At 43.8% G+C, this 27,951-nt stretch overlaps 1 long non-coding RNA gene across 2 annotated transcripts; it reads left to right on the top strand.

Annotated features, from left to right (window-relative positions):
• The first annotated feature begins 4,787 nt into the window (after positions 1-4,787).
• Positions 4,788-25,894, top strand: LOC141085242 (uncharacterized). Of its 2 annotated transcripts, none has more exons than XR_012231242.1 (4): positions 4,788-4,812; positions 23,136-23,199; positions 23,320-23,361; positions 25,499-25,894. It is a non-coding gene; the product is annotated as an uncharacterized lncRNA (long non-coding RNA). The 2 variants fall into 2 exon arrangements; XR_012231241.1 differs by lacking the exon at positions 4,788-4,812 and adding an exon at positions 22,887-22,929.
• The last annotated feature ends 2,057 nt before the right edge of the window (positions 25,895-27,951 follow it).

Here is a 27,951-nt window from a genome sequence, read left to right as displayed (position 1 = left end):
GAAAACAAAGGATCTGCCATTCACAATAGGTGATGTCACAGCTCACCTCCTGCTCCTGCACAATGACTGATAACAAAACTCACCTCCTCCTCCTGTAAAATGACTGATACTAGATATGAGGGAACCAATTAGTTTTGCATCAATTTTACATCAAACATTTTAGAAATTCTCTACCCCTGGCATCTGTGATTGTCTGCAGTGCTGAGGTCTTGTTGACAGCCCTGCAGCTAATCAGTGAGCTCAGCTGCTCTGAATGCAGTTACCCTAGACAGAGTGGCTGAGCTCAGTAATTGGCTGCAGTACTGTCAACATGACATCAGCGCTGCAGACAATAACAGACAACCGGGAACAGTGTCCAAGTCTGAGCACTGGACCCAATGAGGGTGAGTCAATGACTTTTTTTTTTTCCAAAACCATAAAACCCCTTTAAAAGTTGAGCATACACATCAATCTAAAGTCAGACAATCTTGTGTTGAGATCAGCCAACCACCCAGCCAAAACCTTGGTGGCTGACACTTCTACACTAGATGGGGATAAAAGGATTGGTCATGAAATTTCAATATGCCTGACCTTTGGTTTTGAAAGGAAATAACCTGCTGAGATGGATGGCTGGTAGAAACTTATTAAGTATCCTCACATACTGTACACATACTGTACAAGCAGCCAAGTGTGTATGTGTCTATTTGCGGTAGTGGAGTTTCTGTTTTACATGAAATATTGACCCTTTTTTAGGTTGGGTATAAAAATAACAAATGGGACTTCTAATAATTCTCTTAGTCTTTACATCAATTGGAAAAACAAAAATTAGCAAAATATCAAAACAATAAAATGTATGGGCAGCACGGTGGCTCAGTGGTTAGCATTGCAGCGCTGGAGTCCTGGGTTCGAATCCCACCAATGACAACATCTGCAAGGAGTTTGTATGTTCTCCCCGTGTTTGCGTGGGTTTCCTCCGGGTACTCCGGTTTCCTCCCACACTCCAAAGACATACTGATAGGGAATTTAGATTGTAAGCGCCATCAGGGACAGTGGTGATAATGTGTGCAAACTGTAAAGCGCTGCGGAATATGTTAGCGCTATATAAAAAATAAAGATTATTATTATTATCCATCTACAGAACTCAGAAACAGAAGCAACAATGTATCCCCGATTCACCACCTCAGAAATTGACATTATCTTGTATCCTTCCTGGGGCTGTAGAAGTCGCTATTATCTGCCATTTTCTTGTTCATGCAATAATTTTGAGAGTACTGTATAAATTATACAAGTCTAAAGAAGCTTTCTTCCTCCATATTTTTCCATGTCCAGATTTTTTTGTTGCTGTCTTTGAAGACAAAGTCAGGAATGGACCACATAGCAGTCAGTAGAAATAACAGCTTGTAAGGAAAGAGAAGCTGAGAAGGTACAGTAGCTTCTGTAAAAGAAGTATAAGCAGACTATATAGTTAGCTGCCAGAAGGGGAAGGAGACTGATTCAGCCCAGTGCCCACTGAAGCCCAGATTCATTGTGTTTTTTGCTATTTTTTAGCATTTTTTTATGTTTTTACCAAATGAATTATGCTTTTGCGTCATTTTTTGTTACGATTTTTTCAGTTCTCGTTATTTGCTAGATTTGCTCATAATTGAAGATTTTTTGGAAATGCAAAATATGTATTTACTGAGCAGTTTAGGACCAACGAGGGACATTTTAAAACTTATTGAATGGTTTGTGCAACATTTTACTCAAGATAAGAGCAAGTAAAGTGAAAGAGCAAAGAAAAAAAAAAGCATTTTGCATTTGTCTCAAAGTCGTGAAACATTTTGCAGCATTTGTATTGGGTGCAATATCTAGGAGTGCAAAATTAAAAAAGAAAGTTAAGGCTAAATAAAAAATTGACTTAAATGGTGAATGAAGGTCATAGTAGCTTTGCTCTTTCTTGTAGATATAGGTCCTAATGTGAGGATTCCATCCCCTACCAGTGTCCTAATAGGGTCCGGAGAAAACCCCTTTTAGAGAGTGCAATTTTGGAGATGTCAGCACTGGGAATTCTTGTCCTCTTCATCTTGTGTGAAGTAAAATCTCTTGCTTAGGTCACCTGTTGAATTTGGGACTCAAAATGTATCAAAAGTTTTGTTCCAAACTTTCTCTTGTCACATTACTTGTTTCCTTAGGTTCCAGCCAGTGTTTCTAAAAACCGTCCCTACTGGTCATGTGGACCGTACTGCATTCCTAAGTGTTCCAGTTTCCTTCCGGAAGATCTGGCTTGGCCTGATGCCTGTAGACCACGCTGTGTGTGTAACGCTGGCTATGTATGGAATAGTACGGGACATTGTGTTCTACCTCAAGATTGCAAATGAGAAAGACTCTGTCATCGAGAAGATAAGGCTTTCCGAGACCAGAGGTGAAGACGCACAAGTCAAAGTTGTAGTTGATCGATTATGTCTTTGCTACATTGTCTTTATCATGTATCAGTCAATTATTGGGTTTATAGGGTATAAAAAAGTTTATGAAAACGTCCTCTTGGGGCAACTTAAGATAATAGAGTGGAGTCTCTGAATCAGCAGGAGATATTCTTCTCCGGAGAACTTGGCAAAAACTGAAAGAACATTTATCACATATCTACAGGATGAGAGTCCCACTATTGCATCGCCACCGGTCCATTCACAATGGGGACTCCGGACCCTGTTTTTGGGGTCTCAGTGTTCAGACTTCTTGGGATCATTTCTATCCTCAAAATAAGTGTGAGATGAATTCAGGGGAAATCCTCCTTTAGTAGATGTTTACTCATTTTTATGGTTGAAGCTCAATTTTTTTTCCTTCTGTATATAGGGCATCGATCCCAAACTAGTGCAAAACTGCAACGTCTAACAACTTTTAACATGCCTTTACAGTCAGGAATGGGAATATTGGGAGTTGTAGCTTTGCAGCAAATAGAGGGCCAGTGAAGGGGAAATGCAGAATGTAAAGACCTTCATTTATAAAGGCATTTTGTGATTACTTGTGTTACCTTTGTCTAATATTTACAGTTGTTTGGTGATCGGAAACATTAAAGTGACAAACATGCAAAAGAATAAGAAATCAGTAAGGGGCAAATATATATATAGATACAGTATTTATGCATGTCTAATATATAAAGCTCAATGTGTGTATGTATGTATGTGTGTATGTATGTATGTATGTGTGTATGTATGTGTGTATGTCCGGGATTGGCATCCGCACCGTCGCAGCTACAGCCACAAAATTTGGCACAGTTACACGTCTGGACCCCGAGAGCGTCATAGGCTATTTTGTGAGGCAAAATTTTAACCCCGCATGTTCCAATTCACCAAACAATTTTGCCCCTATGTACATAATGGGGAAAAAGTTTGTGCGCATCACGCCCCGCCCCTCATTATGATGTCATAATGCCCCTATCTACATAATGGGGAAAAAGTGTGTGCGTATCAAGCCCCGCCCCTCATTATGATGACATAATGGTTTCCATGGCGACGCTGATTCATCATAGGTTGCAAGCCCCGCCGCTCATTATGATGTCATAATGGTTGACTATCGGATGGAGGATGTGTGATGGGTATATGGACACTGGACTATGGGATGGAGGATATGTATGATGGGTATATGAGCATAGGACTATGGGATGGAGGATGTGTGATGGGTATATGGACACTGGACTATGGGATGGAGGATATGTATGATGGGTATATGAGCATAGGACTATGGGATGGAGGATGTGTGATGGGTATATGGACACTGGACTATGGGATGGAGGATATGTATGATGGGTATATGGGCACAGGACTATGGGATGGAGTATGTGTGATGGGTATATGGACACTGGACTATGGGATGGAGGATATGTATGATGGGTATATGGGCACGGGACTATGGGATGGAGGATGTGTGATGGGTATATGGACACTGGACTATGGGATGGAGGATATGTATGATGGGTATATGAGCATAGGACTATGGGATGGAGGATGTGTGATGGGTATATGGACACTGGACTATGGGATGGAGGATATGTATGATGGGTATATGAGCATAGGACTATGGGATGGAGGATGTGTGATGGGTATATGGACACTGGACTATGGGATGGAGGATATGTATGATGGGTATATGGGCACAGGACTATGGGATGGAGTATGTGTGATGGGTATATGGACACTGGACTATGGGATGGAGGATATGTATGATGGGTATATGGGAACGGGACTATGGGATGGAGGATATGTATGATGGGTATATGAGCATAGGACTATGGGATGGAGGATGTGTGATGGGTATATGGACACTGGACTATGGGATGGAGGATATGTATGATGGGTATATGAGCATAGGACTATGGGATGGAGGATGTGTGATGGGTATATGGACACTGGACTATGGGATGGAGGATATGTATGATGGGTATATGGGCACAGGACTATGGGATGGAGGATGTGTGATGGGTATATGGACACTGGACTATGGGATGGAGGATATGTATGATGGGTATATGGGCACTCTACTATGGGATGGAGGATATGTATGATGGGTATCAGGGCCGCCATCAGGGCATTACTAGCCTTACTGGTGTAAGGGGCCCTGGGAGCTGGAGGGGCCCCACGCTCAGAATTTTCATAAACCGGAGCGCTGAGTGTGAGGAGGAAGCAGGAGTCATTGTGACAGACAGCTGGGAGAGGCAGCCAGTGCTGAGCAACAGGAGGGCGGGACTTTCCAGCATCCAATCCTGGCTGAGCACGGGCTTAGTGCAGTGCAGTTATAGTATTCTCCCGCCACACAGTCTTGAGTGAGTCACTGAGCAGCAGTGCAGCCCTCAGTCCCACGGTGAGTGTCTGAGCCTGTGTTGTTTAAGTGTATGGCCAGTGTCTTGCCAGGATCTAGTCCAGTCCCTGTAGCAGATGGATCCTCAGTGAGTGGGCTGTGTGCTCAGTGACAGCGTCAGTCACACTATCAGCACAGCAGCCGCTCACCAAGGAAGGACGACCACCCCCGGGTTAGCCCCCCCTTAGTGAGAATTTGGGTAAAAAATGACTACATTCGTTAGATCTTTGTTAGATCCGGTTTGATCAACCAAAACTAACGTTAGATCACCCCTACAAAATGAGATATTTACGATCTTTTCCAGGGGGGGCTAACCCGTAGCTAGCCCCCCCAACTATGAAATTTGCCGTTTTTTGGATGGATTCTGATAGATATTCGTTAGATCCGGTTTGATCAGCAAAAATTAGCGTTAGATCTCCATTCGTTTCCGAGATATTAGGGGTGTCAGGTGTGGGGTTAGCCCCCCCTAATTTGAAATTTGCCATTTTTTGGATGGATTCGGATAGATATTCGTTAGATCTGGTTTGATCAGCAAAAATTAACGTTAGATCTCCATTCGTTCCCGAGATATTGGGGGTGTCAGGTGGGGGGTTAGGTACGGGTTAGCCCCCCCTAATTTGAAATTTGCCGTTTTTTGGATGGATTCTGATAGATATTCGTTAGATCCGGTTTGATCAGCAAAAATTAACGTTAGATCTCCTTTCGTTCCCGAGATATTGGGGGTGTCAGGTGGGGCGTTAGGTACGGGTTAGCCCCCCTAATTTGAAATTTGCCGTTTTTTGGATGGATTCTGATAGATATTCGTTAGATCCGGTTTGATCAGCAAAAATTAACGTTAGATCTCCTTTCATTCCCGAGATATTGGGGGTGTCAGGTGGGGGGTTAGGTACGGGTTAGCCCCCCCTAATTTGAAATTTGCCGTTTTTTGGATGGATTCTGATAGATATTCGTTAGATCCGGTTTGATCAGCAAAAATTAACGTTAGATCTCCTTTTGTTCCCGAGATATTGGGGGGTGTCAGGTGGGGGGTTAGGTACGGGTTAGCCCCACTAATTTGAAATTTGCCGTTTTTTGGATGGATTCTGATAGATATTTGTTAGATCCGGTTTGATCAGCAAAAATTAACGTTAGATCTCCTTTCGTTCCCGAGATATTGGGGGTGTCAGGTGGGGGGTTAGGTACGGGTTAGCCCCCCCTAATTTGAAATTTGCGGTTTTTTGGATGGATTCTGATAGATATTCGTTAGATCCGGTTTGATCAGCAAAAATTAACGTTAGATCTCCATTCGTTCCCGAGATATTGGGGGTGTCAGGTGGGGGGTTAGGTACGGGTTAGCCCCCCCTAATTTGAAATTTGCCGTTTTTTGGATGGATTCTGATAGATATTCGTTAGATCCGGTTTGATCAGCAAAAATTAACGTTAGATCTCCTTTCGTTCCTGAGATATTGGGGGTGTCAGGTGGGGGGTTAGGTACGGGTTAGCCCCCCCTAATTTGAAATTTGCCGTTTTTTGGATGGATTCTGATAGATATTCGTTAGATCCGGTTTGATCAGCAAAAATTAACGTTAGATCTCCTTTCGTTCCCGAGATATTGAGGGTGTCAGGTGGGGGGTTAGGTACGGGTTAGCCCCCCCTAATTTGAAATTTGCCGTTTTTTGGATGGATTCTGATAGATATTCATTAGATCCGGTTTGATCAGCAAAAATTAACGTTAGATCTCCTTTCGTTCCCGAGATATTGGGGGTGTCAGGTGGGGGGTTAGGTACGGGTTAGCCCCCCTAATTTGAAATTTGCCGTTTTTTGGATGGATTCTGATAGATATTCGTTAGATCCTGTTTGATCAGCAAAAATTAACGTTAGATCTCCATTCGTTCCCGAGATATTAGGGGTGTCAGGTGGGGGGTTAGGTATGGGTTAGCCCCCCCTAATTTGAAATTTGCCGTTTTTTGGATGGATTCTGATAGATATTCGTTAGATCCGGTTTGATCAGCAAAAATTAACGTTAGATCTCCTTTCGTTCCCGAGATATTGGGGGTGTCAGGTGGGGCGTTAGGTACGGGTTAGCCCCCCCTAATTTGAAATTTGCCATTTTTTGGATGAATTCTGATAGATATTCGTTAGATCCGGTTTGATCAGCAAAAATTAACGTTAGATCTCCTTTTGTTCCCGAGATATTGGGGGTGTCAGGTGGGGGGTTAGGTACGGGTTAGCCCCCCCTAATTTGAAATTTGCCGTTTTTTGGATGGATTCTGATAGATATTCGTTAGATCCGGTTTGATCAGCAAAAACTAACGTTAGATCTCCATTCGCTCCCGAGATATTGGGGGTGTCAGGTGGGGGGTTAGGTACGGGTTAGCCCCCCCTAATTTGAAATTTGCCGTTTTTTGGATGGATTCTGATAGATATTCGTTAGATCCGGTTTGATCAGCAAAAATTAACGTTAGATCTCCTTTTGTTCCCGAGATATTGGGGGTGTCAGGTGGGGGGTTAGGTACGGGTTAGCCCCCCCCTAATTTGAAATTTGCCGTTTTTTGGATGGATTCTGATAGATATTCGTTAGATCCGGTTTGATCAGCAAAAATTAACGTTAGATCTCCTTTTGTTCCCGAGATATTGGGGTGTCAGGTGGGGGGTTAGGTACGGCCCCCCCTAATTTGAAATTTGCCGTTTTTTGGATGGATTCTGATAGATATTTGTTAGATCCGGTTTGATCAGCAAAAATTAACGTTAGATCTCCATTCGTTCCCGAGGTATTGGGGGTGTCAGGTGGGGGGTTAGGTACGGGTTAGCCCCCCTAATTTGAAATTTGCCGTTTTTTGGATGGATTCTGATAGATATTCGTTAGATCCGGTTTGATCAGCAAAAATTAACGTTAGATCTCCATTCGTTCCCGAGATATTGGGGGTGTCAGGTGGGGGGTTAGGTACGGGTTAGCCCCCCCTAATTTGAAATTTGCCGTTTTTTGGATGGATTATGATAGATATTCATTAGATCCGGTTTGATCAGCAAAAATTAACATTAGATCTCCTTTCGTTCCCGGGATATTGGGGTGTCAGGTGGGGGGTTAGGTACGGGTTAGCCCCCCCAATTTGAAATTTGCAGTTTTTTGGATGGATTCTGATAGATATTCGTTAGATCCGGTTCAGCAGCGGTCCTGAGGTGTAGATGGAGAAGAGGAGGGGTCCAATTGGGGGAGACCAACAGAGAGAGAGTGAAGTGAGGAGGTGGTGAGTGAGTGGGACAATCTGAAAGTTCGGTCAGTGAGTCATTTTCGTCCCCCATGATGCCTACAGGCCGCCTCTTCGCAATCATCGCAGCACACTCCCCCCCCTTCCTCGCCGCGACACATCGCCAGTGAAGTCCTGATGCTGCCCACAACTGGCCCCCGCCGAAGTCGCCGCTGCTCAAACGGATCTAACGAATATCTATCAGAATCCATTTAAAAAACGGCAAATTTCAAAGTACAGGGGGCTTGTTTTTTGCATAGCTAGCAAGTTGTATTTTTCCTTGGCACCACTTTGGAGTGCATATAATGTTTTGTATAACTTTTATTTATTTTTTAGGATAGAGAAAATTTTAAAAAAATTAATTGCGCTAATGTTTTTTGAGTTTTATTTTTAGTTAGTTTCCTGTGCGGTAAAAATAGCAGAATAACTTTATTCTCCGTGTCAGGTCAGACACACCGAAACCAAATTTATGTAATTTTTTTTTTTTTTTACTACTTTTAAAAAGTAAAACGTTTTTTTTTTTAAATAATGAGAGAGGATTTGGTCTCGCCGCATGCGCAGCCCCGTAGAGCTTTTATTTGTCTGACTACGGAGCTGTGGGATGCCTCATTTTTTGCGGGAAGAGTTGTAGCTTTTATTCGGACCATTTTGGGGTATATCTGATTTTTTTAATTACGTTTTATGCCTTTTTTTGTGACTCAAACAGTGAAAAAAATAGAAATTATGGCTTTTTTTTATTTTTTATGGCGTTTACCGTGTGGAATAAATATTAAAATATTTAATTTTTGGGGGTTGGGATCCCAGCTGACGGTAGGACAGCTGGGTTCCTGCGATTGCCGACGGGGCAAGCTGGGGCTGCCATTCCCCGCCCGACGTGAAAACTCTATGGCGGAGGAATAAGGCCCGGCTGGCCCCGTCGGCAAAAGTCAATGGGCGGTCGTCAAGGGGTTAAAAAAGCCTGTACATAGACTAAACAAAAACTCCTCATGTGGTCTCATTTTTAATCAATTTAATTATCAAACAAATAAAGTGGGGAAAAAAAGTATTCAGTCAGTCAGCAATAGTGCAAGTTCCACCACTTAAAAAGATGAGAGGCGTCTGTAATTTACATCATTGGTAGACCTCAACTATGGGAGACAAACTGAGAAAAAAAAATCCAGAAAATCACATTGTCTGTTTTTTTTTCCTTTTATTTGCATATTATGGTGGAAAATAAGTATTTGGTCAGAAACAAAATTTCATCTCAATACTTTGTGATATATCCTTTGTTGGCAATGACAGAGGTCAAACGTTTTCTGTAAGTCTTCACAAGGTTGCCACACACTGTTGTTGGTATGTTGGCCCATTCCTCCATGCAGATCTCCTCTAGAGCAGTGATGTTTTTGGCTTTTCGCTTGGCAACACGGACTTTCAACTCCCTCCAAAGGTTTTCTATAGGGTTGAGATATGGAGACTGGCTAGGCCACTCCAGGACCTTGAAATGCTTCTTACGAAGCCACTCCTTCGTTGCCCTGGCGGTGTGCTTTGGATCATTGTCATGTTGAAAGACCCAGCCACGTTTCATCTTCAATGCCCTTGCTGATGGAAGGAGGTTTGCACTCAAAATCTCACGATACATGGCCCCATTCATTCTTTCATGTACCCGGATCAGTCGTCCTGGCCCCTTTGCAGAGAAACAGCCCCAAAGCATGATGTTTCCACCACCATGCTTTACAGTAGGTATGGTGTTTGATGGATGCAACTCAGTATTCTTTTTCCTCCAAACACGACAAGTTGTGTTTCTACCAAACAGTTCCAGTTTGGTTTCATCAGACCATAGGACATTCTCCCAAAACTCCTCTGGATCATCCAAATGCTCACTAGCAAACTTCAGACGGGCCCGGACATGTACAGGGTTAAGCAGTGGGACACGTCTGGCACTGCAGGATCTGAGTCCATGGTGGCGTAGTGTGTTACTTATGGTAGGCCTTGTTACATTGGTCCCAGCTCTCTGCAGTTCATTCACTAGGTCCCCCCGCGTGGTTCTGGGATTTTTGCTCACCGTTCTTGTGATCATTCTGACCCCACGGGGTGGGATTTTGTGTGGAGCACCAGATCGAGGGAGATTATCAGTGGTCTTGTATGTCTTCCATTTTCTAATTATTGCTCCCACAGTTGATTTCTTCACTCCAAGCTGGTTGGCTATTGCAGATTCAGTCTTCCCAGCCTGGTGCAGGGCTACAATTTTGTTTCTGGTGTCCTTTGACAGCTCTTTGGTCTTCACCATAGTGGAGTTTGGAGTCAGACTGTTTGAGGGTGTGCACAGGTGTCTTTTTATACTGATAACAAGTTTAAACAGGTGCCATTACTACAGGTAATGAGTGGAGGAAAGAGGAGACTCTTAAAGAAGAAGTTACAGGTCTGTGAGAGCCAGAAATCTTGATTGCTTGTTTCTGACCAAATACTTATTTTCCACTATAATATGCAAATAAAATGAAAAAAAAACAGACAATGTGATTTTCTGGATTTTTTTTTCTCAGTTTGTCTCCCATAGTTGAGGTCTACCTATGATGTAAATTACAGACGCCTCTCATCTTTTTAAGTGGTGGAACTTGCACTATTGCTGACTGACTAAATACTTTTTTTCCCCACTGTAAATCTTATTAGTACAGTGAAAAACACAAGTAAAAGTAATACCTTACAGAAATAGATATTTAACAGTGAAAACCTGAAAGTTTAGGACTGCAAATCCCTGTAATATAAATAGAACACCTACATTTTAACATCTAGACGGAGTTCCTGAGTTATCGGTGTTTGACTTACACAAAAAACAAAGAAAATTACTAATGTGACTCGATATAATTTTATTCAAATGTTTAATCTCATAGAATACCAATAATAATTTACAATAAATATTCACGAAAGATGTAGGCTGTATCTGAAGAAGAGAAGGACTGGAAATTCCCATGAGTGCAAAGTAACTCAAACAAAACAAAGAAGAACACCAACACCCCAACACCGGGGCGTTCCTGTTCTTCTTCTTCTTTCCTTTGAGTTACTTTGCACTCATGGGAATTTTCAGTCCTTCTATTCTTCGGATACAGCCTACATCTTTCGTGAATATTTATTGTAAATTATTATTGGTATTCTATGATATTAAACATTTCAATAAATTTATCTCCATTTCCCTTTTAGTTTTTCTTCACTCATACAAAAACCCTACTTCGGAATGGAGGAACCGTCTTTGGATAGAAAGAAGTGTGTGGCGGTCGGGGCGCTCCTCCGAGGCCGGCTTAGCTCCTAGTAGAGGCTGTAGTGTGCTCAGCCTGTGAGGAGCTTGGCAAGCGCTGCTGTGTGTCACTGCCTCCTAAGCGTCCGGACCCAGACTGCAGATGTCGGATCAGTTCAGACAGCCGCAGCCCTCCTGTAGGTGATGAGCTCCATGCAGCCACTTGCTCCTGCTGCCATGTAAGCCATATTGCTGTGCAGCAGGTGGTGAGGAGTGGGATTCAGGACACACAGGAGAGCAAAGCGAAGGCAACATTACTGACTTTGGGGGCATTATTGCTGAAGATGGGGGTATGTGAGGGTTATTACTTGTATTACATGTATTGTCTGTAAACATTACTGCATGTAACATGGAAAGTGATCCTACTTAATCGCCAATACATCATGGACATCTCAGTGTTTTGGTTGGAATTTCGTTTGTAAAGATGAACTGTCATCAAAAAATAGATTTTGTTTAAAGGGTACCGCAACGTTTTTTTTATTTATTTATTTTTAATTCTGTCATGCTATGGCTGCTGGCCACAGCATGACAGTAAGTTATGTGCGGCAGTGCGGCGGGACATCTGTCCACCAATGCCGCTGCACCGGTCGGGGGACCCCCTACCCCCGCCGAATCTGGTGAGTGGAAACCTTCAATGACCTGGTGATGAACCAGGTCATTAGGCATAACGCCCACCACCGCTGAAGCCCGCCCACCCACAGCCATTGAATGGGCCAAGAGTCGACGTCACGTGACGCAGCAGTCTGCTGCATCATGTGATGTTGCAGGGGGTGTGGCCTTCATTCCAGGAAGTGGCCTTGCCTGCCCCCGGCGCGAGGACCTTGACTCATTTAACATTTTGCCAGATCAGTCAAGCGATTCCTGGCTCTGGCGGTGGTAGGAGGGGGGACGTTGCTTTTGCAGCAGCACTGCGGGCTGCAGGAGTCCTGGAGCACAGCTGCACACCGTTTTCTGTCATGCTGTGGGCATCAGCCACAGCATGACAGAATATAGAGTAAAGGTTCAGATACTCTATAACGCTGTGTCCATGCTCACAATTTTTCCCCATCAATGACTGCCATCATGGCAGTAAAGAAAAAAAGGTGAGGCGATAGTCCGATTCAAAGTGAATGGGACCATCATTACAATTTTTTGTTTCCCCACTACTTCACCGTCCCGTCATGTCATCGTAAGACTGGGTGGGAAAGTAGTGGGGAGAGAATGCTGCTAGCAGCCTTATTCTTGTCGTCATTCACTGATGGTCAGAGCACTGCCTGTCGTCTGCCCCTCAGAGAATTAATAATTTTCAATGCAGTTTCAGGCCGCCGACTCTCATTTCTCTGGCCCCTTCTCCTCTGGTTCATGAGCTGGAGGTGGTTGGATCGCTGACGTCTGGCACACTCTCGTGTACTTGCAATCTGCACATCAGCCTGCATGGAAGTGAACAGCAGGGGAGCTCCTCAAGTATCCTGGATGATGTCCGCCATCTGAACACAGAAGCTGGAGGAGGAGACAGATAATTAGCTGCCTCAGACGGCATGCCTCTGCACACCCATCAGGCTGGGAATGCCTCTTTAGTGGGCATCATGCTTTTCTTTTGGATTTATATATGTTGGTGTGCTTAAAGGGAATCTTCCACCTAATGCTGCCCTATGCAGCTGTGAGCAGGCCTGTATTGTCCTGCAGACACACAGAATAATGACACCAGTGGCGCTCCACTCCGAGGTGCCGTCTGGGTGCTGCAGCACCTGGAACTGGGCGCATGCCAGCTATCTAATAGCACGACTAGGCTGGTCATGTGGTCACTAGCCCAGCTCTGCTGCCAGTTCTCAGCATTTCAGTGAAGCATTCAACACTCGTGTGAATGACTAATATCCTATATATGAATAAATTGGCCAACACAAATAACGTAATGGGGAGGCTTGAAGTAAAGGACGGGTTTGCAGCTACTTGGCACATTTTCCTATTGTGCACTTATGTGCTTAAAGTGGGATTTAATGTCCTAACACACAGCTCTGTACATCCATTCTCCTGCCGCCATCCATATCTGCACACACTGACCAGCAGATCCATACACACAGCAGATCAGACCTTCCTGCATAGAAATATGCCATACGTAGGACATCAATCCCGACCTTCACATTTAGTGATCACACTTGTACGAGGATGTGTTTCTCTGCCTGCTCTTATGACTAAAGTGAAGCTGAACATCCAAAGAAAAGGGTCACACACAGGGTCAAACAGAGGGTGGGATCAAAATCACCCAAAAGTGGAGACATGGTGTTGAAAAAACTACATGCAAATGTAAAAGGAGCTAAGTGGGTTTTCAAGCCATTGCCCCACCTGGTTTTTCCACATGTGGTTTTCAGTGGCCTCATGCAGTGCTTAGGGAGCGGATGAGCATGTGATCGGCTCCATCATGCTGCGCTCCTGTTCCGCCGCTATGCCACCTGTTGCATTTCCTGCCCTGTATTTAGCTTTCAGGTAACTTTTGATATGTCATAGAGGCATATCAACGTTTATCTGCTGACGTAGGCTAAGTTCACACTGCTTAAATATGACACCTGTTTTCTCTGAGCTGGAATTAAACTCTGAATGTGGTACTGCAGGGGTTCCTTGGTGTCTCCTGCTGGCGGGGTGACATCGCCCCTCCAGTGTCCTATGCCGGGGTAATGCCAGGGAACCACAGGCAAGCCCTGCAGTACAAGACCCACAGGACAGCAAGGGAGGCCATGAGTACCCGTGCCACTGCAGCGAAGCGGGAGGACGATGTGCAGGGGAGCACTGCTCACCGGCATCCCTCTGTTGTGGCACTGTAAGGATTCCCTGAGCTTTCCCGCCGGGGGGGTGACGTCACCCCACCAGCGTTCTGCAGCCTGGGGAAATCCCGGGGAACCCCTTCAGCACCATACATCACATGCTCACATTGGATTACAGATCAGCTACTACCAGGGGTCAAGTTCTGGGAAAAAAATGTGGGAACTCACCAAGATTTCCTACTTGCCCCCACTCTGATGAGAGTTACACCAACGTAGTAATGAAATAATACTGCCATACTGTGACTGAATAAAACACCATGCAAAGACCAATATTACTCCTATACAGTGACCATACATAGGCAGAAACTAGCTACACGGGCGCTCTGCAGGCCGCACTAGTGGTTATGTTACTTTTAGGCCTCTGTCACATGATCATATGCGTATTGCGCGCGTTAAAAATGCAGCGTTGTCACTGCGCATTTCCCATCTTATTTCACGCAGCCCAGTGATTTGTATTAATGGGCTAATCGTGTAATATGCTACAGAATAGAACATCCTGTAATTATTATTTTTTTTTTTACACACATTTGCGTATGCGTGAAAATAACGCATATGAGAATAAACGCATCGGTTTCAATGGGTACATTTCATCGTGAAATACACATGCGTGAAAAACAGCGTATTACACGACAAAACTAAGATCATGTGAAAGAGGCCTTATATCCAGTGGTCACAAGCGACGTTTGCTGTTACTGGGGTCATTTGCTTTGCCTATTTCTAGTCCAGACCGCCACAATGAATTTTCCAAGCCGCTACTTGTCTCTGTAGGATTTTGCATTCAGACAGCTACGGGTTAGCCCTCCCCAGAAAAAGATCGGAACTATCTCGGGAACAACAGGAGATCTAACGTTAATTTTTGCTGATCAAACCGGATCTAACGAATATCTATCAGATTCCATCCAAAAAATGGCAAATTTCAAAGTTGGGGGGGCTAACCCGTACCTAACCCCCCACCTGACACCCCCAATATCTCGGGAACGAAAGGAGATCTAACGTTAATTTTTGCTGATCAAACCGGATCTAACGAATATCTATCAGAATCCATCCAAAAAACAGCAAATTTCAAAGTTGGGGGGCTAACCCGTACCAAACCCCCCACCTGACACCCCCAATATCTCGGGAACAAAAGGAGATCTAACGTTAATTTTTGCTGATCAAACCGGATCTAACGAATATCTATCAGAATCCATCCAAAAAATGGCAAATTTCAAATTAGGGGGGGCTAACCCGTACCTAACCCCCAACCTGACACCCCCAATATCTCGGGAACAAAAGGAGATCTAACGTTAATTTTTGCTGATCAAACTGGATTTAACGAATATCTATCAGAATCCATCCAAAAAATGGCAAATTTCAAATTAGGGGGGGCTAACCCGTACCTAACCCCCCACCTGACACCCCCAATATCTCAGAAACGAAAGGAGATCTAATGTTAATTTTTGCTGATCAAACCGGATCTAACGAATATCTATCAGAATCCATCCAAAAAACAGCAAATTTCAAAGTTGGGGGGGCTAACCCGTACCTAACCCCCCCACCTGACACCCCCAATATCTCGGGAACGAAAGGAGATCTAACGTTAATTTTTGCTGATCAAACCGGATCTAACGAATATCTATCAGAATCCATCCAAAAAACAGCAAATTTCAAAGTTGGGGGGGCTAACCCGTACCTAACCCCCCACCTGACACCCCCAATATCTCGGGAACGAAAGGCGATCAAACGATAATTTTTGCTGATCAAACCGGATCTAACGAATATCTATCAGAATCCATCCAAAAAACGGCAAATTTCAAATTGGGGGGGCTAACCCGTACCTAACCCCCCACCTGACACCCCCAATATCTCGGGAACGAAAGGAGATCTAACGTTAATTTTTGCTGATCAAACCGGATCTAACGAATATCTATCAGAATCCATCCAAAAAACAGCAAATTTCAAAGTTGGGGGGGCTAACCCGTACCTAACCCCCCACCTGACACCCCCAATATCTTGGGAACAAAAGGAGATCTAACGTTAATTTTTGCTGATCAAACCGGATCTAACGAATATCTATCAGAATCCATCCAAAAAATGGCAAACTTCAAATTAGGGGGGGCTAACCCGTACCTAACCCCCCACCTGACACCCCCAATATCTCGGGAACGAAAGGAGATCTAACGTTAATTTTTGCTGATCAAACCGGATCTAACGAATATCTATCAGAATCCATCCAAAAAACGGCACATTTCAAATTAGGGGGGGGCTAACCCGTACCTAACCCCCCACCTGACACCCCCAATATCTTGGGAACGAAAGGAGATCTAACGTTAATTTTTGCTGATCAAACCGGATCTAACGAATATCTATCAGAATCCATCCAAAAAATGGCAAACTTCAAATTAGGGGGGGCTAACCCGTACCTAACCCCCCACCTGACACCCCCAATATCTCGGGAACGAAAGGAGATCTAACGTTAATTTTTGCTGATCAAACCGGATCTAACGAATATCTATCAGAATCCATCCAAAAAATGGCAAACTTCAAATTAGGGGGGGCTAACCCGTACCTAACCCCCCACCTGACACCCCCAATATCTCGGGAACGAAAGGAGATCTAACGTTAATTTTTGCTGATCAAACCGGATCTAACGAATATCTATCAGAATCCATCCAAAAAACGGCACATTTCAAATTAGGGGGGGCTAACCCGTACCTAACCCCCCACCTGACACCCCCAATATCTCGGGAACAAAAGGAGATCTAACGTTAATTTTTGCTGATCAAACCGGATCTAACGAATATCTATCAGAATCCATCCAAAAAATGGCAAATTTCAAATTAGGGGGGGCTAACCCATACCTAACCCCCCACCTGACACCCCAAATATCTCAGGAACGAAAGGAGATCTAACGTTACTTTTTGCTGATCAAACCGGATCTAACGAATATCTATCAGAATCCATCCAAAAAACGGCAAATTTCATAGTTGGGGGGGCTAGCTACGGGTTAGCCCCCCCTGGAAAAGATCGTAAATATCTCATTTTGTAGGGGTGATCTAACGTTAGTTTTGGTTGATCAAACCGGATCTAACAAAGATCTAACGAATGTAATCATTTTTTACCCAAATTCTCACTAAGGGGGGGCTAACCCGGGGGTGGTGGAAGGACGCTGCTATGTCCTGAGTCTGACCCCTGCCTGTATCAGCTATAGACCAAGATAACAGCAGAGCTGAGTGCCCCCTTCACCTCCTACAGAGAAGCATAAGACCCCTGAGCACAGCCTGCCCCCTGACAGGACAGCAGCCCCCTCTTAGGATTCCCTGCATTTACTCTCCAAACTTATGTAAAAAAAACTTCAGTATTCAGAATGAAGCTGTGGTGTCCTGTCAGGGGCAGAGGGGGCACAACAGCCTTATCCTTCTCTAGAGGGGACAGGGGGCCAGGACACTGCTCATCAGGATTTATAGCATCTCCCAGAGATGTTATGTAACACAACCACACACTATATATATATATATATATATATATATATATATATATATATATAATCACAAACACAGTATATGTTAGGGTATATGCACACATTGCAGATTCTGCTGCGTTGTACCCTTAGGCTATGTGCACATGTTGCGGATTCTGCTGCGGATCCGCAGCGGTTTTGGCTCTGTGGAACGGTGTACAGTACCATTGTTTTCAATGGAGAATGAAAAACGCAGTGCACATACTGTGGATTTTTCCGTGGATTACAATCCGCAGCATGTCAATTCTTTGTGCGGAATCCGCAGCGGTTTCACACCTCCATTGTGAGGTGTGAAACCGCAGGGCTAATCCACAGGTAAACCGCAGGTCTTTTGACCTGTGGATTTTTCCAAATCCGCACAGAAAAATCCGCAGCACGTTTCACTACGTGTGCACATAGCCCAAAAGACTATCTAAAACCAAAACTGTTGTGCACATGTTGCGGCTTTAAATCTGCAGCATGTCAATTATTTGTGCGGATCCGCAGCATTTTTACACCTCTTTCATTATAGGAATCGAAAAGTGTAAAAACGCTGTGGAAATCTGCACAAAATCTGCAGAAAATTCTCAGGTAAAACGCAGGTCATTTTACTGGCGGATTCAGTGAAATTTGTGTGGAAAAATCCACAGCAGAATCCGCAACAAGTGCACACACCCTAAAAGTATGCAAAAATTCCACAGTATTACAGAAAAGTAACTGAGGCCGGACTCCAGCATGAGAGGCTGATGAGAAGATCTGCAGGGGAAATGAAGGGTCTCAGTCCTCGCTCACACAAGCGTATAACACGGCTGAGCGCTATGTGATGTTTTATTGGATAACACTCAGCACAGTGTTATACTTTGGGGCATCGCAGATCTGTGATTTTTTCTACAGTCCGAATTCGTCTGTGGAAAAATAATCTGCAGCACGCCGTGCAGCTGTCAGCTGAGTGCAGTCTGAATCCACGACCTCAGACAATGGAGAAGATGGAGAAATTAAGTTCCCTGTCTTCTCAATGTGCTCTGATTATCTCATGCAAGAGAATCAGATGACAATTGGATGAGAGTTTGAGCTGAGTGTCAGTAGCATAATTAAGCTGATTCTCTCACATGAGAGAATCATCACTCGTGTGACCCCGGCCATACACTTTTTTCAGCTGGACAATTCTTTTATATACCTTAATTATTCCTAATATTCCCGAAAACTTTATAATATAAGTATCCTTCTTCCCAAACCCACTGACCTAAGCAGGGGCACTATCAGGGCATTACTGCCCTTACTGGATAGGGCCCAATGACCGGAGTGGGGCCCCGGTCACTATGTGGTGGTAAAATGTGGTCTGGTCATGGCGTGATGGTATTTGTTCCTTGTATATGGGATTTTAGTTCACCATGTGGTGGTAATATGGTGGCTGGTCATGGTGCGGTGGTATTTGTCCCTTGTATGTGGCATTATTGGTAATTTTAAAAATGGAAAAATAAATAAAAATATACCAAAATTGTATTGGATATTTTAGCAAATGTTTAGTAAGTTACAGTAGAGTAGAGCCCGGCCAAAAGAGTCTACTTTGTCGTGGTGGTGGATTAAAAAAATCTTTTGGCTAAAACAAAAGCTGCTGGCTATGTATGTGGTGATGGGAACTGTTAATGTGTGATTTGTGAGGACATGGTGCAGAAGTGGAGTTGTTCCAAGAGAGCGGTGGGACTTTGGAAGGTTCGAGGGGTGGAGACGGGGCTGGGTGGAGCCTGGGCGGAGTTTCAAGGGGCCCCGAAAATTTTGCCAGTATGGGGCCCCGAAATTCCTAGTGGCAGCCCTGATGGGTATATATGGGCATGGGACTATGGGATGGAGGATATGTATGATGGGTATATGGGCATGGGACTATGAGATGAAGGATGTGTGATGGGTATATGGGCACGGGACTATGGGATGGCAAATATGTATGATGGGTATATGGGCATGGGACTATGGGATGGAGAATATATATGATGGGTATATGGGCATGGGACTATGGGATGGAGGATGTGTGATGGGTATATGGGCACTCAACTATGGGATGGAGGATATGTATGATGGGTATATGGGCATGGGACTATGAGATGAAGGATGTGTGATGGGTATATGGGCACGGGACTATGGGATGGTGAATTTGTATGATGGGTATATGGGCATGGGACCATGGGATGGAGAATATGTATGATGGGTGTATGGGCATGGGACTATGGGATGGAGGATGTGTGATGGGTATATGGGCACTCGACTATGGGATGGAGGATATGTATGATGGGTATATGGGCACGGGACTATGGGATGGAGGATAATTATAATTTGCTATAACTAACCACAGTTAGTTACTATGCATGGGCAGCGCCGGGCTCTTCAGCTAGTATATATATAGTGTTAATATTAATTTTTTTTTTAATCAATTAGTAAAATGAACAGTAACTTAACAAAAGAGAAATGTAAATCCCATCAGTATGACCGCCTGTCGCTTCCATCATCAGTTTCTGGTGACCGCCTGTCACTTCCATCATCAGTATTTGGTGACCGCCCGTCACTTCCATCATCAGTATCTGGTAACCGCCCATCGCCTCCATAATCAGTATCTGGTGACCACCCATTGCCTCCATCATCAGTATCTGGCGACCTTCCGTTGCCTCCATCACTATTTCTAGTCACTTGTACATCGGTTATGGAAGATCCCGGCAGGAGGTTGTTCCAAACATCTTGGCGACCTGAACCCCGATATTCTGTGTATGAGGTTTGTGCGGATCCTTCTGTCTCTCCCTGTGATCTCAGACGGGATGATGTGAGATCTGTGGAGCCGGAACTTCACTTTCTGAACTCCTCATTCGTAATGACATTGGCTGGATGATGGGGGTCAATGTTCAGTTGCGGAATAGATTTGACAGTGAAATGAATTTTACAGAAATCTTATATTGTCAGGTTATAATTTTTTTGCGATTTGATTTGTGCATATTCAGCCGCCATTTCGCAAAATTCAAAAGTGTGTTCTTCACTGGGCCTCCTTTAGCGTCTTCTGGTGTCCGTCATCTTTGGAGACTCTGTGTGCTAACTAGGTCATGTACAGTAGCTCAGTCAGTGCAGGAGATGCAAAAAATTACGGGTATCAGAAGATGCCAAAGATGATCCAATGAAGATGACACAAGTGACTGCACTGAAGAAGATGACCACTCTGCAGAAGGTTTACCCAGCAGAATCTGTGAGTGCTGGGTGAATTTTTTTTTACATTTCTATTACAAATGTTTATTTTGCTCCAAAGTCTGGAGAGTGCATAATATGATGCTTGGCCAAATTTGACTGCAGTGTAAATTTTTAATTTCTCCTGATTCGTCGATCTATAAAGAAGAGTTCTAATTATATTCCTAAACATAATTAGAATTATAGTCCTAATAACTTTGGAAATCTTCCAGGACAGAATATCTATGGTGTAATTGAGTCTAGTTAACCGTGTAAATCAGTATTTCTCAACGCTCATCCTTAATCAACCGCAACAGATAACTTTAAAAGAGGTCACAAAGAAATGGGGGCGCTAGTAAGAAAATCTGGAATATACTATATGACCAGTGGACATTCCTCTCAGACAGGAGTGTGCAAGATTTTTTCGTTCAAGGGCCACACTACCATACTGAACCAATCTCAAAGGCTGCAGAAAAATTTAGAGGTACTAACATGAATACATCACCAGAACCACAATCAGAGCATTAATACATCACCAGGGACAAGTCTTGAGTATTAGAGTAGGATTTGGAGAGTTTATGCAGCACCAGAACCACTGTCAGTGCTTGAATGTAGCATCAGAACCACCATCAGTACATGAATGAAGAACCAGAACCACCATCAGTACATGAATGCGACACCATAACCACCATCAGTACATGAATGTACATATTATGGAAAGAAGCAAATACATTTAAATATAGGAAGAATGGAGACGACATCTACCTTTTCCGGTGGGCCACATGGGGCTGAATGTTGTGCAGGCCTGCTCTACAAGATTCCTACATCAATGTGGAGGTACCGGAACCTCATCCCTGGTCTTCAGGACAAGGAAAGACCATCAATGATATCATTTTACTGTCTTCATGAATGCGGTACGGGAGCCCCTTGTGCATGACATTGATCATCTGTATTGGATGAAGGTGTCTGTTAGGTTTCAGAGGATCAGCTTTGACCTTAGGGTAACCTATTGGGCAAATATGCTCTACATTTATAAACCTCAACCTCAAGGTGGGGGAGATGTCTCTGTCCAATTTGACCCCATTACCCAAGGTCCCACATATACCAGGGGCAAAGTCTGATGAGCAGCATCCTCTTAATGAGATCCGTGGGGCTACTAGAGCTTCTTGGACACCTTTGTCTTAGGCCTGTTTCACATTTCAGTTATTTGACGTCAGTCAAAATCTGCCAGGTTGTGAAAAAACGGATCTGTTTCCGTTGTGGCACAAACGGATGCCACCGAATCCGTTTTTTGATGGATCCGCTTTAGTAGTGAGTGACTGAAATTTAAAGGAAAATGAGTATGGGAAAAAGGAGAGAGAGAGAGAGAGAGAGAGAGAGATTTTCTGCCGCCAGAACGGAATTTGGGGTTAAATTTCTGGCAAGGAAATTCCTCCAGGTATGCTCAGTTTCAAAAAGCGGATCCGTTGCCGGATTCCGTCAAAAAACGGTTGCTATCCGCTATTTTGACGCAGACAAAAAACGTTTCATTGTCCGTCCACTGAAGTCAGCGGACGCCAAAATTTTGGCGGATCCGTCAAAAAACGGATCCAACGGATGACCATCTGTCAAAATCCACCGCTAATGCAACTCAATGGGGAAAAAAACGGATCCGCCAAAATAATGGCGGATCCGTTTTTTTGCAAAACGGTGGATTTTGGCTGACGTCAAACAACTGAAGTGTGAAAAAGGCCTTAGTTTGTCAGTACCTCGGGCACGGGACTTGGTGCTCCCAACTGATTCCTCTTTGGCAGAAGTCTCTGCAGGTTGGGTAATACGTTTATATTGGGAAAACTGCAGACAGTAAAGTCAATAATAAGTAAGAATGAGGTGTAACCACGAGGCGTGACGACAGTGGAAGGTGTAAATATTGGGAGTCTCCGCTACAGGATGGAACCACCTGAGATATTGGGAAACTGCACATGATGATGACATACAGACCATGAGTCACTTGCATCATTAATAATCCAAGACACCATTATGACACAAGCAGAAAAAAAATACAGGTTAGCAAAATGTACAATGTGCCCACACCCACCCAACCTGCATATATAATCTGCCCCTGCGCAAGACATACATCAGTACTACCACACCTGGCAGATCACACAGGTAGCAGCTTCAACCCAACCACAACTCCTCTCATCCAGACAGAATAATGGCTGCACATCATCTCTTATTAGGATGGAGAGCTGTGATACATTGTAGCAAACACTGCACTATATTATGACCAGGGCAGGTCAACATTCACTGTCAGCAAGAAAATGTCTTGAAAATGCAGCACTCTCTAATTGCATTGGTTTTTTTTTCTTTTCCAGGAAGAAGAAGAAACTCCAGAAGTGAAGATGTCGCCCATCTCTACTCTGCTGCTGTCATTGCTGGGTGAGCGTCTTTTGCGCCTCCTACTTCTCTCTTTGGGGTTTATGGAGTTTTCAAATCGTATCATGTGACAACTTTGGGAGTAAAGCAGACGTCTGATTTCTGATGATTTGTGTGTTACAGGAGCTGCCTTCATCCTGATCAGCGCACAAGACCCTCAAAAAAGTGAGTATTATCCATTCTAACACCCCAACATTTTAGACTTTTATAAATGGTCTGGAATTTTTTTGCAAAATACCTTGATATTTGCTCCTTGACATTATTGCTGCCCCGAAGGCTGTGAGTGAACAAACCGCAATGTGTCTATTAAAAATTGAAAAAAAATAAGCTTGAGTTCATATAAGAGGGTGGTGGCCCATCGGAGGATTCTCCTGTTCTCCTGTCGGCCAGTCCAAGCCTGGCTGAGTCTACGTGACACATGAGCCACAGTGATACTTTGTCCATAGTAATATCATGTATTGGTTCCCACAGGACATTATATCACTGTAGATGGAAAGTTACACCTAGCTTAAATGATGGAGTCACTGCTCCCTCTGGTGTATCAAGTGCATATACTGTACATAGAGCGTCTGCAGCAAATCTGCAGAATAATGTGGAATTGTAATTGACTTCATTTAAGAAAGGAACAAGTTATTTTCTTCTTTTATATTTTTCACATTGCAGTCGAAAGACTGAGTGAAGAAATCCATAAATGACTATGGGACTTGAGTTCCTTTCATACTATAAGATACTTTGTTTTAATCAAGCATACAATGTTTGCAAGGGTATGTGTATGCAAATTGCCTATTCAGAGAGGACTTAAGGCCCCGTCACACTAAGCGATATCGCTAGCAACATCGCTAAAGCGTCACCGATTTTGTGACGCAGCAGCAATATTGCTAGCGATATCGCTACATGTGATACTTACCTCCGACCGGCTCCCCCACTGGTTATCGCTGATCGCGCGAGAACGTCCTGGGCCGTTCCTCGTCGGCCGCTCCCTGCTGGGCTTCCTGCTGGCGCCGACGAGCGACACGTGGACGCGGACGGGAGGACGTCTTCATCGCCGCGTCTGACATGTAAGTAACGACCGCTGCTGCGTCGCTACATTGCCAGTGAGATCTGCTTGTGTGGCAGCTCACTAGCGACCACTTAGCGATGCACCAGCGATCCTGACCGGGTCATATCGTTGTCGGGATCGTTGGTGCATCGCTTAGTGTGATTGGGCCCTTAAACTCTAGTGTCACCTACTGGAATTAGCAATCCTGAAAGTGAATGTCAATCCTTGCCACATGACTTGAGATAAAAGCCAAACCACAATCTCCATTTGCAGACTCATTTTTCGAGATTGCAAAGTGCAAAGCAGCAGATCTTATTTGGCTGTATGAGACACCTCAGACTGGGAATCTAAAGGGCAACATCTCTATTTGTGAAAATTGCTACTTCCAGTTAGGAGTACTACTGTAGAGTTCAAGTCCTCTTTCTTTGCATATTTAATTTCTCAAAGGAGCATTATATGGCCATTAAGTCTCCTTACACTGGTTTGTCAGGCATATCACTTTCCACCAGGAGAAACATTACCCGTGTACACGTCATGTTTTTGCAGAGTTTTCCATCCTCTCTAATTACTGGGAAAAACATTTTAAAAAGTAGTAAAAACATATTTGATACTGCTTTTTTCCTGCCAACACTTCACTATTTGCAGTACAAATATCGTCAGCAAATACTTAATGTGGGCACATAAGCTTAGACTGAATGCAATCTTCTCAGTGGGTACTCTCACTTGTCGGACCAACCTTCCCCCTGTGGGTGGCCAGACAGTCTCACTGCTGTGACATCCTCTCTAGAAGAGTGTCAGTTTCTCCTTGTCTCTACAGCTGGACTGATATCCATTTATGAGCCACCTCTTCATAGTGTTGACTTGTTTATTTCAGCCCTGTTTGGCGCAACACTCTTCACTGAGTCCTTCCACCTTTTGATGAGACATGTTCCCACCACCTTGACGATAGCCCTTCGTCATCTTCTTCTTAGTCAACATGAAGTTGGGACCCTCTGATTCTTCCATCTCCTTATTGGTGTGACCCATTGTAGCTTCTACCAAATTATAAGATAACTGCTGATGACCTATTTGCTGAGTTGGCCCACCAACACTGCTCAAAAGCCAACAGCATTGTCTCGGTCTACCAGAGGATAGTTGCCAGTCCATGTCATATGTTTGACGGAAATCTTACCTCTCTTATATTCACATAATTTATGTTCCATTTTATACAGTTCTATTTTCTTTCATCCCCTGACTTAATATTACATTTTTCAAATTTTGCAGCCACTGTCTTAAAGTGTGATCCCGATAAAGAATATAAAGAGTGTGGAAGCCCCTGCAAACTGCACCCACCCTAATGGAGGTAGTTGCACGAAGAATTGTAAGAGCGGCTGCTACTGTAAGGATGGATATGTGGAGCTGGGGGAATCTTGTGTAGAGAAGAAAAAATGTGAGGGCTGCACCGGGAACATGACATATAAGCCATGTGGCACCCCTTGTCCCAGGACCTGCAACATAATGATTAAGTGCATCGATAAATGTAACGAAGGCTGCTTCTGTAAGGAAGGCTACGTGCTACTGGACGATAAGTCAAAATGTGTGCTTAAAGAGGAATGTCCTAAAGTCACAGCACCCTAGATTGCCTGGATTTTTTTCTAACCATAATAAAACATTCACAATCATTTTTGTGTCTTTTCAGCCTTTTTATAAGATCGTCAGATGCAATGAATATACTGTATAGAAGTATCAGATAGGGAGAGAGGAACATAGCAAATATAACAGTATCTGAGGCAGCCTGTACAGTACTGCAACCTCCTCATGTTCCTCTATTCTTTACACATCAACAAGTTGGGAGAAATCCATATGTGTGGAGCTTCTATGGTGATTGTAAGCCAGGTAATCACTCTTGGCTTTGCGGCCCACCAGAGAATTCCCCTGTTCCCCAATGGGCCAGTCTGAGCCTAAATGCAAAGGATATACTGTATAGAAACATCAGATAGGGAGAGATAAACAGAGCAAATATAATAATAAACAACCTCCTCATGTTCCTTTATTCCTTACACATCAACAGGGTGGGAGAAATCCATATGTGTGGAGCTTCTATGGTGTTTGTAAAGCAGGTAATCACTCCTGACTTTGAGGCCCATCAGGGAATTCTCCGGCTCTCCGTTGGGTCAGTTTGATCTAACTGCACTGTCTCTAATCTCCTTTCTAAACTCTGCTGTGTGTGCACATTAACCCCAGATCTGTAATACCAGTAAAATCTAATTCTTAGAGATGAGTAAATTGTTTTGTGATGAATCGAGTTCACTTAGAATTTTACAGAAAATTCAGATTCACTCACTAGGCTTCACGCAACATTGTGATGTGCGTCCTCCTGCAACGTCATGCTCTGAATGCATTGAAGATGATGGAAGACAGAATCAGAATGAACATGGAAATTGAAGCACTACTAAGAAAATTCTCATAGAGATCTCTCTTGGACAGCGGTCCCAGACCTGTTTTGCCTTGAGAGCCACCTTCAGCTCTGAAAGAGGGCCGTGCCCCACATACAGGGAACCCCCTTTTCCCACAGTAGTGACACCCAGAACCCACATTATTGGTATAATGACAGTCAAAGCTTCTTCACAGAAATCACACCAACGCAGAATACTCACATCCAAGGATTCCCACCTTATCCTCATTCAATATTCCCACATCGAGCACTCCCCCCATGCTAACACATCCAGATTCAAGTATCCCCTCTATCTGGCTGTGATTATTATAAAGGATGATTCAGGAGTCTGTTTGCATGGAGCAAGACACAGGAAAGCATAGTTTAAAGGTGGTAAAGTCTATATTATCACACACGGTGTTTCAAACAGGTGCATGGAAAACATCATGTCTATAAACACACAGTGTAGATATTGAATGCAACTTATCAAAGTCTGTAGGTAACCTATGAGGAAAATGTAATCAACAGAGCAGTCTGTGAAGCACAGTTACAATTGAGGATGCTTGAAAACAAGTAAGTCCTTGTCTAGTCCATACACATAAATATATATAAGCCAGTTCAAATAGGAAGGGTAGGAAGTCTCAGCTATTTGCAGAGCAAAGCAGCAATAGCTTATGTGTACAACAAATGCAGATGAGAGCAACATGAACAGCTAGAAGCAGGAGGAATACTTGAAAGCGGCGTATGTAGCAGAAACACTTAGAGCAGAGAAACAGATTATCCACACAGGTTCACAGAAGCAGGTAGAAAGCCATGAAGCCACCAGGGTCAGGAGTTGGACACAGGCAGAATACTCTAGCACAGACTAAAGGCTGGGGTGGAGTTATAAAGCAGGAAGACAAGGGGCACATGAGACAAAAGATGCCATCTTGAAGGAAGGCAGGAATGCCCAAAAAGCAATCAAAAATGTTCGGAGTCCTGACACTGGCATTGTCATCCTATGTCCTCTTTAGACTTCCTTATTTCATCTCTTCAACCACAAGGCCACTGTCTGCACATCCAGATCTGTTATTCCATGTGAGGTTGTTACCCATAAGGCAGGAGTCACACGAGCATATGCAAAATCGCTTCAATTTCTGGAGTCACACGAGCATATGCGAAATTGCTCCGATTCTCATCCAGGAGTGTTGGCCGAGTGCTCTCCGTATGGTAACCTGCATGTAAGGGGAGTGCAAGGCGGGGATGAGATATTTGCTAGCAGTTTTCCCTATGCAATTTGCCTTTTTACACAATCTTTTACACA

Source organism: Dendrobates tinctorius, unplaced genomic scaffold (genome assembly GCF_039654945.1).
Source record: "Dendrobates tinctorius isolate UK_male_01 unplaced genomic scaffold, ASM3965494v1 ptg000028l, whole genome shotgun sequence".
In the NCBI taxonomy this organism is placed as follows: Eukaryota; Metazoa; Chordata; class Amphibia; order Anura; family Dendrobatidae; genus Dendrobates; species Dendrobates tinctorius.
The sequence above is the reverse complement of the archived record's forward strand: the minus strand, read 5'-3'. Positions and strand labels throughout refer to the sequence as shown.